This window comes from Homalodisca vitripennis, chromosome 3 (assembly GCF_021130785.1).
Source record: "Homalodisca vitripennis isolate AUS2020 chromosome 3, UT_GWSS_2.1, whole genome shotgun sequence".
Lineage (NCBI taxonomy): Eukaryota > Metazoa > Arthropoda > Insecta > Hemiptera > Cicadellidae > Homalodisca > Homalodisca vitripennis.
Genome location: NC_060209.1, coordinates 74,583,532 through 74,603,267, shown reverse-complemented (window position 1 = coordinate 74,603,267; position 19,736 = coordinate 74,583,532).

Below are 19,736 nucleotides of genomic sequence, written 5' to 3'. Positions count from 1 at the left end.
CACTCTCCAAATAATGTTAACAAAATATAAGAATAACAGTGGGAAAGATGGGGCAGCATCCGAGCGGATTGAGAAAGGAAATGACTCAACTGCCAGTGCCATAACTTTATTAGGTCTTTCTTTAGCCTCCTGTTCCTAGACAAGCGTTAATATTAATTTTGCAATGTACTTTTATTTTAATTTGATTGTAATTTTGTATTTGATTTGTAATTTGATTGTTGATTGTATATAAAAGTAATTTAATCGATTTACAGGAGCGGTAATTTATTAATTTTATAAAATAAAAACACAATTTTTGTTCTAAAAATTTTATGCAGAAAACGCTGCGGTCCCTTTTGCTGCTCGGCCTAAGAGTAAATCTGGCACTGAGTACAAGGATTAAATTCAGTTCACTGAGTACAATGTGAAAGGACGGAACCGATAGCAGGTGCTTGATTCAAAGGATTTAAACCCACGTTATCTCCCCTGAGGCTTTATAGCTTGACTTTCCTTTTTTATTTAACGATGGTTTATGAAGGTAACAGACTTTTCCAGGATATTTTCTGCGTTCCCTTATAGAAAACACTATTAATATGACGTTTAGAGGTGTGCAATCTCGTCTGTTTCTTGAGCAGTTACATGTACTGAGATAAAACTACAACCTATATTGAATTGAATAAAAAGTACAAAAGCATTGTAAAAAGTCAGAAATCACAATAAGCAAGTAGTGTGGCAACTATATGAGAAAGAAATATAATATACAACCAGTATAAATTGTTATTTATAATGCTTATAGCAAACCCATCAACTAGGCTGTTAAATTTTTTTAGCTGAGTGTCTTCAAGGATAGTCTGTCGCCAACGAATACTAAAACTATATTAATTGAGAAGGAATTACTAATGTGTATGGCCTTTTTTTTGCCTGTTTACATGATACCTTAAGAATTGTTGAGTTCAAAATGTTTCCATAATAATATATGCTAAACCTATCACTCAAGGGTACTTCCAAATATTCTCTCATCGGTTTGTCTCTCTGCCCACACCATAATGTATCACTAAAACGAACTTAGATACACATAAGACATGCTGCATGACACTTCTTTATATACATGATGAAAAGAGGACTCACTAATGATAGTCTCCCTCTACATCATGCCTTTAATTATATCCTAAGCAATGCATGTTGCGGAAGATATTGTATGGTTACTTCCATTATTTAATAATTAGTGATTTATTTGCATAGTTTCATTGATTTATTGTAAAGGGTGTCAAACATTATTACAAAAAGAATATACCACTTGGGTTTGACTCCGTTTTACTAAATTATCAATACTATAAAGCAACTTTTTGGTTTCCATCACATCATGGGCACGTACTAGAAATCTTACATTCTAGCATAGGCCGAGCTATAAAAATTAAAAGTATTTTTAGTAGGAAAAAAAGAATGCAAACTGGACCTCAAAGAGTCACCACAAATTTTGGCAGTTTAAATTATTAAAATATTGATATATGTCTATAAAAATCGTGCAACTTTGTTTACTGCTGTGGAATTAAGACGGGATTCCTGCTAGGAAAAGTACTGTGAAATAATTGAGTAACCTCTATGATTATACTTTTTATATCAAAACACCAATCATTACAAGATATATTCTTGCCCATTCACTAAGCGAAATTGTAAAAATATTAAAGCAGTATTTTATTAACTTGTAGAAGTTACACTGATATCAGTAAGCCGAATAAGAGCTATTGGGAAGTGTTTGGATACAATATCGTGGTAATATTCCAAAATACTTCTGCAGTTTAAACACTGTTAATTTATTAATTTTTATCAAGGCATTTTAATGGTAGAGTGTCCTAGTTGTAATAACTTTTAAAATACGAGTACCAGGGATAATGCCGATAATGAACTGACGAAGTTACTATTTGAAAAGCATAATTAATAAGTTCTCTTTTTCTCTTAAGATTTAACTTTAATAACCCTGAACTAATTCTATTCTTCTACTAAAAGCCACCATTTTAGCTTGGGTGAACGTTTTGATCTCCGGTTTGTGGTGTTGTGCTCTACCCCTTTCATTTTACTAAAAACTCAACTTTTGCTTGCATTTAAGATTTTTAAGACTTCCTCTAAAGAATCTGCCCCTTGTGTCAAGAAAACCATAAATTCGCTTATGAATGCGGATTATCCGGCAGTGGGAGAACGGTACCTAGACATAGATCAACAAAGAAATAATTTATAGGATAATAATTTGTGTTTAGTTGTAGGAAGTTAATCGTTACTAGGCACGCCTGCGTGTTGTTTGTTGTACAGTTTACCGTTGTGTTGTTTACAGATACACACAAGTATTCCTACAACGTAAATGAGCTATGGAGTTCTCGTCCGTGGTAAAAAAAAACTACCTGAGAGTGCGAAACACATACCTATCACAGATTGAACTTTGTGTGACTATATATTCGGTTGTTCTTATGAGTGAATAAAATTGTTAATAGAGTTGCTATCCCTGATTGTAGTTTATCGAGGCAGTTTTTGTCGTAAAGGAACGACCTCTATAGCTAATCGGATAAATGTACTTTATCGGAAAACATTTAATAGTTCATTGGGGAAAGGTTATCTGTCTTCAATTTATCAAATGTATTCAAACAAATAAAATTAACTTGTTAAAAGAACTCCGGTTCAATACGAAGAATTACACATATTTTGTTACAACTAAAATATTCGTAATTTAATTTCATTAAATTACTAATTTCATTTTGTGATGTGCTTGCACTCAGTGTCTATAAAACCGTTCAGGTAAAAAAAAATTATATCCCGTATTTTATTAAATTCTATAAGCATTTCTAAAATAGTTTTAATTTGTTCATTAGTATTATAAATAACGGAGTTTTTTTTAGTTTAAACGAGAAGAAGCTGGCCAAAAAACTTAGTCTAGGTATTAATAAGATATATTTTTGTACAAGTTTCAACTCGATTGGGGTTTTTAAGGTATTTACCGTTTCCACAAGCCACCTCATATCAAATTTCGTATTTCTAAAGCAGCACGAAGTTAAATAACAATAAAATAGTTCCTTAACGGTTGCAATCTAATAATGGTGTATATTTCAGAAAATACATTATTTTATAAATTTTATTCCTGAGGCACCTGTGTGTCGAATTACATTTTTATGAAACATCAATGTTATAAACAAAATGTAGGCCTTCTCAGAGTTTCAGCCCCTGTGGATTTTCTTCTTTACGAAAATGCTTGAAATATATTTTTATCGTGAGACATACGTGTGCCAAATTTGAACTTTCTGGGATATTGGAAGTTGGAGGATTTGTGCATGAGGATATTGCCTTTTATATACATAGATAAGGATGTGCAAAACCTTCTCCAAAATTTCCATATCGTATATACACTTCTGACCAATTGACAAAACTGTGTTTGTTTGTGAGGACATATGGTTACTATTAAAAATAGCACGTTCGTATCCTGTTTAGTTACACTTTTTAGGTTACGCCTTATATTGCAGTAACTCTCCTCCTTACTATGTTCGATAAAATCATAGCACAGGTCATTAGTGAGGACAGACAGAATAATGCTTAAAAGGTATCGACACATCCATTTGTTCCAAAAAGTATTGTTTAAGAATGAATAAATTATACAGTTTTAAAAAACGTGATATTTATTTTTAATTGATTTTGGCCTAATTTACTTAATTTACCTCCATTAGATACGTATAAAACTTAATTAATCTTAAACTTGACGTATGTAGTTGTATAATGTAGTGAAATTGTTTCTTTATTAACAAAGGCTCCACAATTTTCTTTGGTCCTAATGAATTTAATTAGCTTTAATATAGCCAGCAATGTTCTGAGACTGTTTTTTTATATGTAGTAATATGAGAAATATATGTTTCTAAACATTCCTCCTGTCTAAACAAAACACTTCCATGGACTTTTTTAATTTGAAAACATTTCTGACGTCCGTTATACTTGTCAATACGTTTTACATATCTATATTTGGTTTAATAACGTAGCTTATGATGAACTAATATTTCAAACAAACTATAGAGAGTAGGATGGATAAACGTTGACCTATTTTTGAAAATCACGACTCGCTGTACTTTTATCTCCAATTATTATCTGATACGATATGTGCATGTATCATTAGCAAATCATGATCGGTACTAAGTAATTTGAGACGTTTGAGTATCTTGATTCTTCAGAACTTTATCCAGAAAATTTTAAATACTCCATTACTAGCACCGCACAGTATTTAAAAATATGTTTCAAAATATCAAATAAAATGTAATTACTATCTTAGTATAATCTACATTAACGTGCCATATATACTAATAGGTTTGCGTTGATAATTATTTCGTTGCCTTTTAAAGAAATAGTGTGCGATTTTAAAATAAAGGTCCTAATTAATAAACAGTTAGATATACAAATACAACATCGGCCTCAGAAAATTTGCATGTAAATAGAAGTTCGCCATTTTTAGTATCAACAGTGGGATATTCAACAGCGTGAATGTTGTTAAACTTGCTCTACAAACCTAATTTATGGAAGCTAGTTCATCTTGCATTCCTCATATATTACTATAAGAGTTTTATTAAAATTATACAAGATATATATATTTTTTTTTAATTATGAAACAGAAATATATTTGATCGCTTCCATCGGTTTTTGCAAAAAGTTGCTATACCACCTTATTATGTATTCGTATCAGACGATATATTTCAGTGTTCATAGTCCAACTTTATATTTTATGTAAGCGTGTGTGTAACCGTAGATAAATATTGGATCTATATTAACATATTCTATGTCATGTATAGACTGACAGTGTGAGATATTTTGTATATTTCACTAAAAAACACTTTCTAACACTGTTTAGATTAAAATATCACGCATTTTTACCTAATATCCGTATAGTAGGATTTTTTTTAATAATAGGTATTTACTTTCTTTTGCCTCTGTAAAATTTGGTTATTGCATTAAAAAACGTTTACCTCCTTCTTGCTGTTCTAGAAACATTTGTCAATGTATTATCTAGAAGAAAAACCCATGCAGATTTCATGTAAAAACTTTTCAATTTAGGTAATGAAAGCTGCGACAGTTTGAAAATGTTGTCAAACGGTTTTTTGAGAACATCGAATAAACGATTCAACCAAATAATCAACTTGATAAAATCAGTTTATTGGTCATGTTATTACATAAAAATTTGTCCATTTTATATTTACTGTATCTGTTACAGTATTAGCTACCCCTTCAGTGGGCATAACATTTGGAACACACTTTATATAACAGTCGTTTCTAATATCACTTGTTTAGTAAAGCCACACGTTCTATTTTGGAATGTGTCGCAGTGTTACTCATATTATAATAGTATATTTTCATATATTTATACTCACACGTTTATCAACATTCTATAATTATTTTAAACACTACTTTGTTTCAGAGATTTACATCCATGTTTTCCAGGTAGTGTATCAATTACAGGAATAACCTGTACAGCATAGAAGTAAAGACCAACTTAAGCTCACTCAAACATTCAACAACAACAATAACTGTTAACGTCTTCTACTTTATTGTATTTTATTTAATTTTTTATTTGTTACTTTTTTTGGGCATCTTTCAGTTTCCATAGTACTTTAAATACGGTGTTTCTTTTTATTGTATTCATGAGTACAGTATTTGTAACGATTTGGTTATTTGAAAAAGCTTTGTAAATTTGCCCGATTGCATAAATACTTCTTTTACTATTCCATTTATATTATCTTTTTAAAATAAAAAATTATTTCTTTTGATTAACTTGAAATGGACACACGCGATACAACATCATTATACTAGTACTATATTTAGCATGATTATTTTCTATCTTTTACTTTTTCGCTTTAAAATTTTACATATTGTACATTGCACAAATAGCAATCGAATAAAACCTTGTAACAATTATGATAAAAAATTCCATTTTTATTTTAAAACCGTCCATACGATTTTCATGCAATAAAGTCATCTGGAACATATCTTATCCAATGTTTATCTACTTACTAAATAATTGTGTACCAATCAGTGTGGAAGGACATTTTTAAAGAAAACGACATTCATATTCAACATTCACTCTTAAGATGTGTCGGTAAAAAACACCGTTTATTTGTATCTATTTCAATATTAGTGGTATATAAGGAGAAAATCATAATAAAAACTTAAGTTTATAAAACCGTTTCAAAATAATAAGTTTTAGAATAAACACCAAATAATGTGAATATGTACGTGGTGGACTACTTTGAGTTTGTGAAAAGTTTTTGATACATTTTTTAATATATTAAGTACTATTTCTATAATTCTTTCAACTTTGGGACAGATTTTTAAGAAAGGAACACTTTACTGTGTATTATGGACGTAACAAGAATCAAATGCCATGCTATAATATAGAACACAATTGTATTTAGAAACTTTACTGGCTAAAAGGGCAGTCACGATCAAAAACAGAGCAAAATGACCTAGGCGATTGATTAGTCACAAAGAAACAATTCTCATATTAAAATAAATAGTTTGTGTCCTTGTTTATGTACTGAAAAAGTGAACGTCACATTATAACTGGTCTCAACTTTACCATGGGAGCTGTCAAATAATAACCGATCTTCTTAAGACAAGTACAGATTCTCTCTAAGCAAACTATATAGTATGAGTGTGACATTAATTGGAGTAGAATTTTTACCTTTTATGTGAATGATAAGTCTTTCCCTTTTGACACCAAATCGAGGATGTAAAGCTCAAATTAACATGCAATATCTTGATTGTTTTCCATTGGTGACTAGCTTCTCTGCGAAGGATATTGCGCTATATTAACGTTCGATACTAGTACCACCCAATATGATTGTAATGAGTTATAAGCATAATCACCGGTTTAATGCATATAAATTTTAATTTTCTGTTTCACGCAAAAAATGACAGAAATGTGCTTCAAAATACGGGTATGTCTGCTTTCTTATGGAGAACACTCTTCAACAAAAGAAGTTAAACCTAAAGTGCAGAACCAATTACGCACAGCCACCTATAACAATGTAGGTGCAAGGGGGTGAAGATGTATTATTGTATTGCAACGCTTTTGAGTTAAACCATCAATTACTTTATCATCACACGTTAAAAAAATTGTATAATATAATTCTATCTTCTCTGATGAGGTTATTGACTTTTATAATTATTTTGAAGATTCATTTTCTTATACAACAGTGTGAGATTTGCCATTTCATTACTGGTTTGGTTTAGTAATAGTTTTTTATGGTTGATTTAAAAAAATGTTGATGTTTGTTGTAATAATAGGTTTTAATAGATGTAATAATATTCACGGTTTTTTAATTACAGTTAACGACGTCTAACACGAAAGTGGCTGGAAGAAACTCATTTCTGTCTGTCTCTCTGTTCAATTGTTTATCAGCCTGTCCGCACGATGCGATGTATCGAAAACGAACTGACATATGGACTTGAACTTGTGAATGGAGCTTCCTTTCTAAATGAGGAACACTGAGTTTGATGATGTTCTATGTCACTCTATGGGATTCGGCTGAAAGTCATTGAATATTATTGAATTGGTTTTATCGATAACAATAATGGCAAAGAGATAGTAAGAACATGAAGTATATTGTAAGCAAATCCAAGTACATGCATAAGAGAATTTAATATTTAACGTATTAACATACGTAGCACAACTATCCCCTAAAATATAAAACATAAGCTAATGATGACTTGGTTTAGAGTTTTATTATTTATAAACTGATATTAAACAATATTTAATAAAACATTCGGTGCATTATATGGTAAGATATCTAAAAAAAATATATCATATGTGGAATTAAAATTTGTACATATCAAAAAATAAGCTATATTATGGTGTATGTCCTGAGGGTATTTAAAGCTTAGCACTTAGTAGGTTGACAGAATATCTATCTTGTTCGCCAGGATGTACGAAATTCTGTTCCGTATTCCGTTGTCTGTTCTTCTACTTCTCATTAGTCAAATGAATTATACTAGTAACTTTGCATTTAACATAATCGAAGTGGTGTGGCGTACTCCTACTTTATAGTAAAAAATATACAAAAAAAATTAAACTAAGAGAAATCGTATATATGAGTAGGCCTACGTACGTATGTATGCACGTACATTTATATAAATTTTATATCTTTTTACAATTTATAAACTGTATTCAGTTACCTGTAATTTTAAACATACATAATTGGTATTTTTTTAATTAAACAAGGTAGTTTTATGATACTAAATCTTTTGGTGAGTCGGTATTGTGTCTCGTAATTAGGTACAAGGAATATAAGGTATTGTTATAAGCCTAAACTTTGACAACAAAACATTCAGGCTCAGCTTCAGTCGAGTAGACAGAAACATGCCATGCAGAACACCGCTGTTTTAAAATAAAACAGAACTGCGGAATGTCATATTCCATCCATAATATACCTGCAGTGAAGAAGACTATGACATGGAGAAAGAATTACTCACACTGTGTTTATTGTTCCTGAAAAGTTTTGAAGTATTGAACATGTTATCAATACACAATTTTCCACTATTTAAAAATGCAGAACTATTTTCAACTGATACACGTTCAACATATGTATTGAACAGGGTATATTGAAGTTACGCGTTCAAACACTGTTAGCTGTTGAAACTGTTCATTTCAGCTAATGGGCTATATGAGTATTTTACTTTAGTTTCTGAGTTACACAACTTTTAATATATAATTACAATAGAAATTCTTGAAAATCCTTTATATTTCAAATACAGATACACTACACCTTTTTCTGATTTCCGCATTGAAATTTGCTAACTTTAAGTGAGAGGTGGAACCAAGATTTTAATCTTTGACGCAGTCAGTGCAAAGAGCTCATTGATTATTGCAGATACAAATATAAATTTACGAACAATTAATTATCATAAAAATTAAACCAAATGTTATTCTAAAATGAAACAGAGCTTTAAATATTGTACGATTATTTGATTTCAGTGTTGTGGAAGCAGTATAGCTTTATGTCTCGTCCCAACTGGTATGTTTTTTAGTTAGTGGTTTAACTACTTTAAATGTGCATCGATCAATTTTATTTAAATTAAAAAAAGGTTTAGTAACAAATATAAGTAAATACTAAATTTATCACTTTTTTAATATGACGTTAATTTATCGAAATTCATTAAAATATAAACGTTAAATAATTCCATATATTTAGATACAGAAAAAACCCACAATTCCAATCTACTTTAATCTTCTACAATTTTTCGAATGTTATTAATCTGTCACCATGCTCTTACAGTAATTGCTAATAACTGGATAGTCATGTTTTCCTTAACAATTTGCGAGTTGTAATCATTTTCTCTGTTGATGATGGATTACACATTCTATTCCTTATATTATACAATTGAGAAATTTGATAAATTGTGATAGATTACTGCAATTTTTTATCTACAATTATGTTTTATTTCAGTACATAAATGTATACGCTGGACAATGTTTAGACTGCTAGACTCTACTGTTTTAAACAGTATTAGGCTACAAATTATTTTTCGTTTTTTACTTAATATTTTTATGGGATTTGAAGGTTTTTAAAAGCTTAAATAATGATAATCAACAGTAAATTGTGGTATTTCTAACTTAAGGAAATTTGTATTCATCATTGATGAATGTGGTTGGTGCTTAGAAAAAAGTGTGCATTGGAAGGGGAAAGATAAAAGGGTTCAATAAATTGGATGTAATTTGGGCATCTTTTTATAAAAACGGAATATCATAGGGAGCTCATGCTAACCTTGAAAATGTACAGAGTGTTACTGAGCTATAAGCTCTGAGCACTTTACCTAGAGTTCCGTACACCTAAGTCATTAATGCGATCCACATTCTAAAAGGACCTTACTGTCCGCATTCTTATCACATTCAAGAAGACGCGCAAATATAGTTTCAAAGTCACCACCACTAATTGCAATCTCCGCATTGTTAGTCTTTAGAATACGAGGTTAAAGGATGAGGGGAGGCCTCAGTCTTTGTCACAACCTATGCAGAAAGCCCATTATTTATATAAAAAGTAGACATTAAAAACAAATTATTCGAACAATTAAAGTAAATTTTATACTACAATAAAACAAAACTTTATATCTTATACGGTTGTTAAGTAGAATGTTGTAGAAGCAGTACTTATATGTTTGTTTGTTATTAATAACTTATTTAATATTTATTGAATCAAGATTTATTAGTAACTTACTTGATTTAATTCAATTGTAAATTACTAATTACATATTTTAATATCTACTGCAGACCCATTCCTCCAACGGAAATACCGAAGCACGGCTATGACATGTTGTATTGTTGTATTGTTTGAAAGTCTATATATATCATATTTCTATCAGCATATGGCCATAAAATGCTTTTATAGACGCATATATAAGTTGCAATTATAACTTACAGTTTTATATAATATTCGAAGTACTGAACTGTAACATATTTCATATATTTATGAGAATACATTTTTAAAATATTTAAATTAAAAATATGAAGTGGAGAAAATTCGTATTACGTTGACATTTTTTTTATTTCTATGTAAAGAACTGTTTGGGAATACCTGTGAGATTATACTGTAAATGTACATTATTAAAACTCGATGAGTTTTCTTCATCGTAAGACAGTTTGTTCGTTACTATTAGTTATTTTATATTATTATCATCTCTTTTGTGAATGATTAGTCAGGTAAAATAAAGAGAAATATTCTAACAGTGGAGGAACGGAAAGTGAGTCAGTTTTTATCATGTAAATATGATATAAATCTACGGAATAAGCAATATAAACAGTAATTACAAGATAACATGATATAGTATGTGTTTACTTATAAAAATGTATTTTTCCTGGTGATAGTTAAGACGTTTATAATTTATTAGGCCAATTAATTATTAGCTTGTTTTATCCACTGCTAACTTGTAATATTAGTATTTCTAACTCGTCCTTAAAAATTATAAAAACAACATTTTTTTATTTCAATTTTGTCAAGGTTGTGTAGAGAATATTATTGAGCACTGCCTGACGTTTGGTAATGCCCGTCACGTCCGACACAGTAGAGTATATCATAGGAGGAAGGAATTGCTCAGTTGACCTTTTACATTGTGACTTGGTTTATAGGTGACGTGTCACAATAACTTCTTCAAAGTGAAAAGATACGACTTTGTTTTTAATTACTAAACGTGCTTCATTTAAACTCATTTACTTGTGATTTCTAGTCTTGGTTTTGAAGTAAAGTATAATAGTCTTATACTAATCGGTTGACTTGTTTAAGTATTAAATAAAATGTATTAATTGGTTTCAAATTGCCGTAATTGTTTTCATTTATTACACAATGTGGGATTATTTCTTATGGAATGACTAGGGGGCTTTTTAACAGCTCGAAACAATCAGCACAGTCTCCTCATGGATTGAGTGCAGGAATTGTCTTCCTACCTGCGTACTGAGACGATTGCTGATTGTGAGAAGAACACTGATTTATCTGAACGCTATGATATGGAAGTTTATTGAGATTCGTCGCTCTCGAAAGAGTAAAATATCTATCTCAAATGCCATTTCCTTGCTAATTAAATTGAACTTTCAGAAATATCTACATTTAAAACGAATACAGGAAAGAAAATCTATAGTATTTCGTGCTGAAGCAGTGAACTAATCTGCATAGTGAAATTATTTTATCCTGCTCTGTTATACAACTTTGCGTAAAGTGAAGCGGATATTTTTCAATTAAAATATGTTTAATATAAATCAATAATAATTAATTAATAATTTTATATAACTTCTATTGATCTTAACAGTCCAATCATTAAACATATAGTAAATGTAAAGAGTTACACCAATAAAACACAAAAATATGAATTTAACAAAACGTACAACACTTCTGAAACATCCTTAACTAAAAAAAAATCTTAAAAGGAAATTCAGAGCAACTGCTCCCCAAAATAGTAGAAGCATTCGAAGTAGATGCTTTATTAATCTCTTTTTAAACTAAGTTATTCTCCAATATTTTTAAACGTTTTGGGGACTTTTTACAAAAACGTCTAGACAACAAAATTTTGGATACTCTTGTGGCAGACTTTTAGTCTGTTTTCGGTTATTGGTGCACTTGACTGTACACATATTGAAATTCTCAAACCTAGATTCTTTGGCATGTGTGCCAAAAAGGATACCCAAATATAAACGTGCAAGAAACATGTAACGTGAATAAATATTTCATGAGTATCACTGCAGAATGGCCGGATATTGTTGATACTACTCGAGAATTTGCAGGCAGAGCCAGGCTAGAGATTATTCCTGGCTACGTTTGATAGGTCTGCTTGTCTTCTGGAAGATTCGGATTATGATATTGCGACAAAGCTTCTTGTTCCCTTCAAACCTCCCATTTTGAATAATTCCACAAACATGCGTAATAATACTATTGTAATAAAAATTACGAGTAAATATGCATAGTTACATTTCGTTTAAATTTATTATGATCTTTTGGATTTTACTACATTTCAAAAGGTTAAATTCAAAAGGGGTTAAACGTTTCGAAATCCACTACTTTCGATACTAAGGCTCACCAGGATGACAAAACTAGTCATGTTCAATCATGGTGTTGGTCCACCTTTATAAAGAGTAGTAATTTTCTCGATTCGTGCGTTCATGGTAAGTCTGATTGAAAAATTCATTCGGACAAAGTATCTAGAGTTGTATAGAAAATTGTTTGCCTTCGGTACTGATCTACGCTGTCCAGTGGCCCTCACAACAAACTTAAATTTGTAAGTTTACTAATAACAATTCCATTAAATACTAATAACAATTGATTGGGTTGGTGGCGCCACTGTCAAATCTACCAACACGTCTTTATATCGTGTGCCATTTTAATTTAATTGACTAAAGTTTTGTAATTTAATGTAATGTTTGTATGTATTTAGTTGTGAATTTTAAATGTGTATCTATGTTTGTGTTTATCAGTGTTTAGAATTTTAGGCGTGGAAAAGACTTTAATTTATTGATCTTTATTATAACCTCTAAATCTACTGTACATATTGTGCTGTATAAAACATGAAAGCAGGTGCACACGCTCTTTAAACATCACGCCGGACGCACCTTATCATTAAGTGCCTGCACTTGATTTCACAATCAGGTTTGGTGTAGTGGAACGCTCACTGACTGATAAACTCGAGGACCCGAGTTTGATACCAAGGACTACCAGTTATCTTTTTTGTGTCGACTTTTTATTAATTATATTAAACCTTATTTTATGTATTATTTTATTTTACTTGACGTGTGCATAACTTTTTAATAATTTTAAATTTTCCTATATTTAAATAAATAAATAATCATGACTATTTCAATAGAATTAACAAAAAACGGCAAACCTCACATAATACACAATAATTATAAATATAGAAGAAAGTTATACACGAAAAAAAGTGGAGAAAACTATATGGCGTTGCTTGGTTAGATCTTGTGGAGCTACGCTGAAGACGGATGTAAATAGGGAATCGATTGTCTCTTCTAATGAAAAACATTCTGGACCTCACCCATCAACAATGAGATCCCTTATGCCTTCACGTATGTCATCTTCTCCCACACCTGGTACATCTCCCGTGCTGCTGCCTCACCCGCGCCTGACGCTTCATCCGCGCCTGCCGCGTCGTCCACACCTCCCTCGTCATCCACGCTTCTCGCGTCATCAGCGGGGCATGTTGGGTCACATGCACCGGTGGCTCTACGTGGACTAGAGAAAGAAAACATGAGATTGAGGTTGCAGATTGCGGATCTTCAAAGAAAATACCAAGATGTCCTAGACCACTCGGTGGAATCAGATAATCGCCTCCTGCAATTCACCAATCAGATTTTCGTGGCAGATACTTCTCGGATCGAACCTTCATCATGCGTATCCAAGATCGACCGCGCTGTGCAGTGTGAGCAAGTGCCCAATGCCTGTCAGGATCCACGGTGTGGAAACTCACAATATTGTATCACGCCTCAGAAATACTATCCAGGTCTTAGAAGCCGACAACTTGTGTTTAAGAGCGGAGGCTGATAGATGTGAGTGCCACCGCGGGAAGAGCACTGAGACTTGGACTGTCGTCCCAATGAAGAATGTCCCAATCGAGACCCAAAACAAATTTACAACCCCTGGCCACCTTACCTGAATTCGATGAGACTGCTTCTCCAAAAACAAGGAATGCAGGGGAGAAAGGGAAGATAAAGAAGAAGAAAACCCTCGGAAAAAGTCTACAACTCAGACCATTAGACGGGAGGGATATGCAATGGGGGTTGAACATCGTCAAGAGGAGCAGCCTACAACGTCTTTACCCTTCCAGACCGTTATTATCGAGGGGGACAGCCATGCACGTCATCTGGCCGGTCTCGTTCAGCAAACGTGTGAAACTGCCTACGAGAGTAAGTGGGATCTGTAAGCCTTCACCGGGACTTCTCGATGCTACGTCCGGCGCCCCGCCACCAACCTGGGAGCTGCTGTGTCATACTCGCCGGGCACTAATGATATTGCAACCGTTTGAGCCTCAGAACATTTACCGACATCTGGAGCAGCGAATAATCGCCCCGCCTCGCCTCATCCCAGGTCATTATGTCCACCATCCCTCAAAAGACACGACCTCCCAGTCGACCATATAGTGAACCAGACAACCACCGCCGTGAACCATTATATCGAGGAGCTATGTGCCAGATGAGAGGGAGCCCAGCTGCTAAACAATCAACAGCATAGAAAGGCGCTGGTTCACTCGCCATGGTCTGCATCTGAGGTTGTCGGGCAAGCGGATTCTGGCCGGACTGTTGGTCAGAAGTCTGGTGGAAGTGGGTCGTTTGCCGTTCTCTAAATCTCCATCCCTCTCCTATAAAATATAATCCTGAAACAACATCTCCAAACAAACTGCAGTCATCACCAATCTCCGCCCCCTTCCAATCAACTAGCTCTCTTCTTTTTCTCCCATTCAACTGCCCTCTCTAGACACTCCATGCACGGACAACACTCCACATCATCCAATAGTTCGTCCCGGAAATTTTGACCGCCTACGCTGACGCTGTAGCAGGAACCTTCAATGAAAGGGAAAATGAAAATGAACGCTCTCCTAACCAAAAAAAACTCAATTGTCGACACTTGTTTAAAAGAAAGGTTAGGAAAAAACTTTGGATCCAGTTAAAAATTTAGAAAAATACCCAACTCAAAATTTGCCAAAATTTCAAAAGTTTTCTAATTCAAAACAAAACTAAAAAGTTTATATTGGTACATCAAAACGACCAATGTGCAACCAATAAAATAGATGAGCTAATGCTCATGTGTGACGAACTCAGAACCTGATGTATTTGTTGTCTCGGAACACGGTTTTTCAGACCTGAAATAATAAATTTTTTCAAAATTTCTAAATTATGAATTGGCATTAAATTTTTGTCGAACGCACTTTAAAGGGGGCGGTGTGGCAATTTTCGTGAAGCACCATTGAAGTTTGAAAATTTCTAAATTAATCACATTACCGATCTAAACTTTGAGAGGCCAGTGGTGTTAAGATCATATCTAACACTATTGGAAAAATATCAATCGTATTATTGTATAGATCACCCAGTGGATGTGCAGAATCTTTTTTTACAAAACCTTGAAAATCTTATAAATTGTCTTTTCTTAAACTCATCGAAATTTACTATAATTGGCGATCTAAATATCAACGTTTTGGATCCCACCGACCCCCTGACCCAGCGGCTGCGGGATGTTTTAAGCTCATTTAATCTAAATTGGTCCGTGAACTCCCCAACACGAGTGACTGCTATGACGAGTACTACCATCGACAACGTCATTACAAACATTCCTAACGTCACGGTCCCTGTTTTGAATACGGCTGTCTCCGATCACTTTGCGCAGGAGATTGTGATACATGGATGTAAAATAGAAACTCAAAAATCATCTTTTAAAATTAAAAGAGCTTTCAATTTCCAAAACATTTCCAATTTGAACAAATTATTAAAAAAAACGAAACCTGGAACTTTTTGAACAGCTTTGAGAATGTCAATGACATGTATCAAGCTTTCAATGACCGTTTCGTTTATTATTTATACGTTTCGTGTCCTTTTAAAAAAACCAAGAACAATGTCAAACCCAAAAATAATTCCTGGTTAACTAAAGGGATTCTCATTTCCAGAGATAAAACTCAAATTTTTTCACTCAATATTTGTCCAATCACAAAACGAAAATTTTAAAACATTTTACAGATCATATCGAAGGATCTATAGAAAAGTCATTCAAGCTTCTAAAGCTCATGACGTCAATAGAGCCCTGAGAAATTGTGAAAACTTTTCTAAAACTGCATGGAAAATAATCAATAAATCGGCACAAAAAATCAAACTTGGGACAGAAACCTTGAGTCTATATCAATGAAAATTAATGAACGCGTAACTGATGATCAGTTGCAGGTTACCAACGAATTTAATAATTATTTTTCTTCTGTGGCCTCAACTAATTCGTCAATTTCAGAACCTCGATATCATGAAATTGGTGTTAGGGAACCGGTTGCATCCATGGCTCTGGCCCATGTGTGAGTGGAGGAGTTAGCCCGTGTCGTACAGGGGTTTGAATTCAAAGAAATCGTGTGTGACACTAACGGGATGTCAGTTTGGTTACTCAAACGTTGCTTTAGGTACATTTTGAGGCCACTCACAAAATTGATAAATTTTTCATTTGAATCTGCAACTTTTCCATGTCTACTGAAAACAGCTAAAGTTATACCGATTTTTAAAAAAGACGATCCTTGCAAAACCAGCAATTATCGTCCAATTTCAATTCTCCCAGTTTACAGCAAAATTTTTGAAATGGTTTTCTGTGAAAGGACTTGAAAGCTTTCTAGAAAGCAATGAAATTCTAAATCCTGAAGAATTTGGCTTCAGGAAAAAAGGTTTCAACAATTGTTTGAACAATGTTGTTGATGGCTTGGAAAGGCGAGAAGAGAACAAGTGCTCAGCATATTTCTTGACCTATCCAAAGCATTTGACTGTGTGCATCATGAAACACTGTTGCACCAGTTTACATAAATGTGGCGTTCGGGTCTGCCAACGCGTGGCTTGCTTCTTATCTTAAGAATCGAGATCAATGCGTGCAGATTCGAATGTCATCTCTAGTAAATTAAAAATAGCCCACTGTGTCCCTCAGGGTTCTATTCTTGGGACTATTCTTTTTTAGTTTACGTCTGTAGACTTTAACTCAGTGATCCAGCATGGTGATTCAGTATGCCGACGACACGACTCTTTGCTTCAAAGGAAAAAACTACACAAGATTTGGAAATCACATCATTTGTGGAACTGACTTCATGCATTCAGTATTTAACTGACAGGATTTGAAAACGAACCAATCAAAATCAAATGTCATCAATTTCTGCCTAAGACCAAGGGAATTTGCCAAGGCAACCTGCTGTATTTGTGGACGATGTCCTTTTAGAGGAAACTGGATTCCACGAAATTCCTGGGGATGTACATTGATCAAGGTCTGACCTGGGACGACCACGTTAACAATATATGTGCTAGAATTACTTCTGGCATATTTGCCTTGAGAGGCCTAGCGGAAATACTGTTCCCCTGAAGTCTTAATGACGGCATATTTTGGTCTCATATATCCGCACTTTGCGTATGGCTTAAGACTGTGGGGGGGGGCTGTGCCAAACACAAGATGGAACGCGTTTTCAGGCTTCAAAAAAAAGGCAATTAAAATTATTGCAAAGTTGAATTACAGAGAGTCGTGTAGGGACTCTTTTAGGGAGCTAGGTTTGCTGACATTGCCCTGTCTCTATATGTTTGATGTGATACTGTACTGTCAATCGAAGGTGCACTTTAGTCCTGGGCAGTGACTTTCATCAGTACGAAACTACAGCCAGGGACAACTTTAGAGTCCATATTCATAGACTGGCTGTATCTCAGCATTTACCGCATCAAGTTGGCGTCAGCTTAATCAACAAGCTCCCTGAAAAGTGTAAAAAATGCAACTAATCAAAACCAATTCAAAACTCGTCTCAAATGCCTGTTGGTGTCAAAAGCATTTTATTCGCTAGAGGAGTTTATGATGAGTCGCTGGGGTATCTAAAAATATCTTAAAATTTACCAAAATTTAAAATCTGGATCCAAAGATAGTGTGAATTAGTGTGAATGAGTGAAATTTTAAATCTGACTGTGTGTGAATGTGTAGAGTATTTGCTGTTTGAATATATGACGACTGCTATACAATGTTATATATTGTCTAAAAGCAATAAAGAAATGATTTGATTTGATTTGATTTGATTTGATTTATCTTTTAGAAAAGATCTGCAAATTATTGCAAATTAATTCCGAAGTGTACCAAAGCCTCGATTTTACTTCCTTACACAATAAAACAAAGTGTAAAGTGGAAATCTATCAACAGGAAATTAAATTTTGTAAAACCAATATTTATATTTTATACCTGCAAATTTTTACTGTCCCTTCGGAATAATTTTAAGAAATCCTTATGTCGAGATAAGCTAAATTGAAAGTTGTCATGCAGTAGGTGCGACAGACGTGCTTGAAGTAAAGCGGAAAAAAGTTTTGATTGCTTTCTTTCAGCATAACTTTGCATTCCTATCAGTCTCTTGTAGTTTAGCAATAACAGTTTAATTTTTTTTTTGATTATATTAAAATTTCCAGTAAAGTATAAATATAAATGTCCTTTTATAAATTATTATGTAGCGACAAGCGTATATTAAGAGATTGAAATGTTTATTTTCTCAATTCTCATATACTCAATACCGTATATACCGCCGTTTATACCATATATTTAGCGCCTTATGACCCTATGTATGGAAATGCATAAAGTATGATATTTTTAAAAGTAAGTAGGTATGGAGAAACTCCCTGTAGCCTATTTTGTATTGATTGTTTATACATAGTATTATAGAAAGACTAAAATATCAGACGGCATATATTTAGATTAAATTTCCCTTCAATAACTTCATATTTTTTACACTTTCAGGAATCTTATCATTCCTAAATAATATGGGTACTTCGTAAATTTACTATGGCTACCAGGATAAGCCTTTCCTACTAACAAAAAGCTGTTGCCTAAAAGGGCTTTTACGTATCAAAGGTATGCGATATATTGTTTTACATATGTAGCAACTTAACAGACTTTATTTTCTCTCAAGCCTACACCTGGGGATATTTTGATATGAATTTACTTACCCAAAAAAAATGTATTGATCAAATGATTTTAATAACTACATTAAATTGAATTTGATAATTAAAATTAATTGGAACCTAGGAGCTAATACCAAACTTTAATATTTAATAAAGGTTTCAGAGGCATTGAGACAATGTAAACGTGATAAGATTAACACCGGTTCACTACCGCAAGCAGGTACGAGAAGAACCGTCACTGTTAAATATAGCTTATGCACCAAACTCTGTCTATGGAGCGAGATGTAATGTATTTGATTCTTATACGGAATGCTCTGTACCAACGTCAACTATTGTTGTCACGATGACAGTGATGTTTTATTGTAGTCACAACCAATAGGTCCATATTATCGATTTAGATTTAAACAGTAGGTATACAGGAATTATTCCACGTTCCTCAGAGTGGAATAATTTTTACTGGAATTTTGGCTTCGATATCGTGTACCAAATATTCCTGCAAACTCGGTTCAAATAGCGGGCGTCCAAATAATGGAGTAGTCAGATGTGCGAGTGAGTACGCGCGCGCGCGTGTGTGTGTGTGTGTGTAAATATGTGTAATATA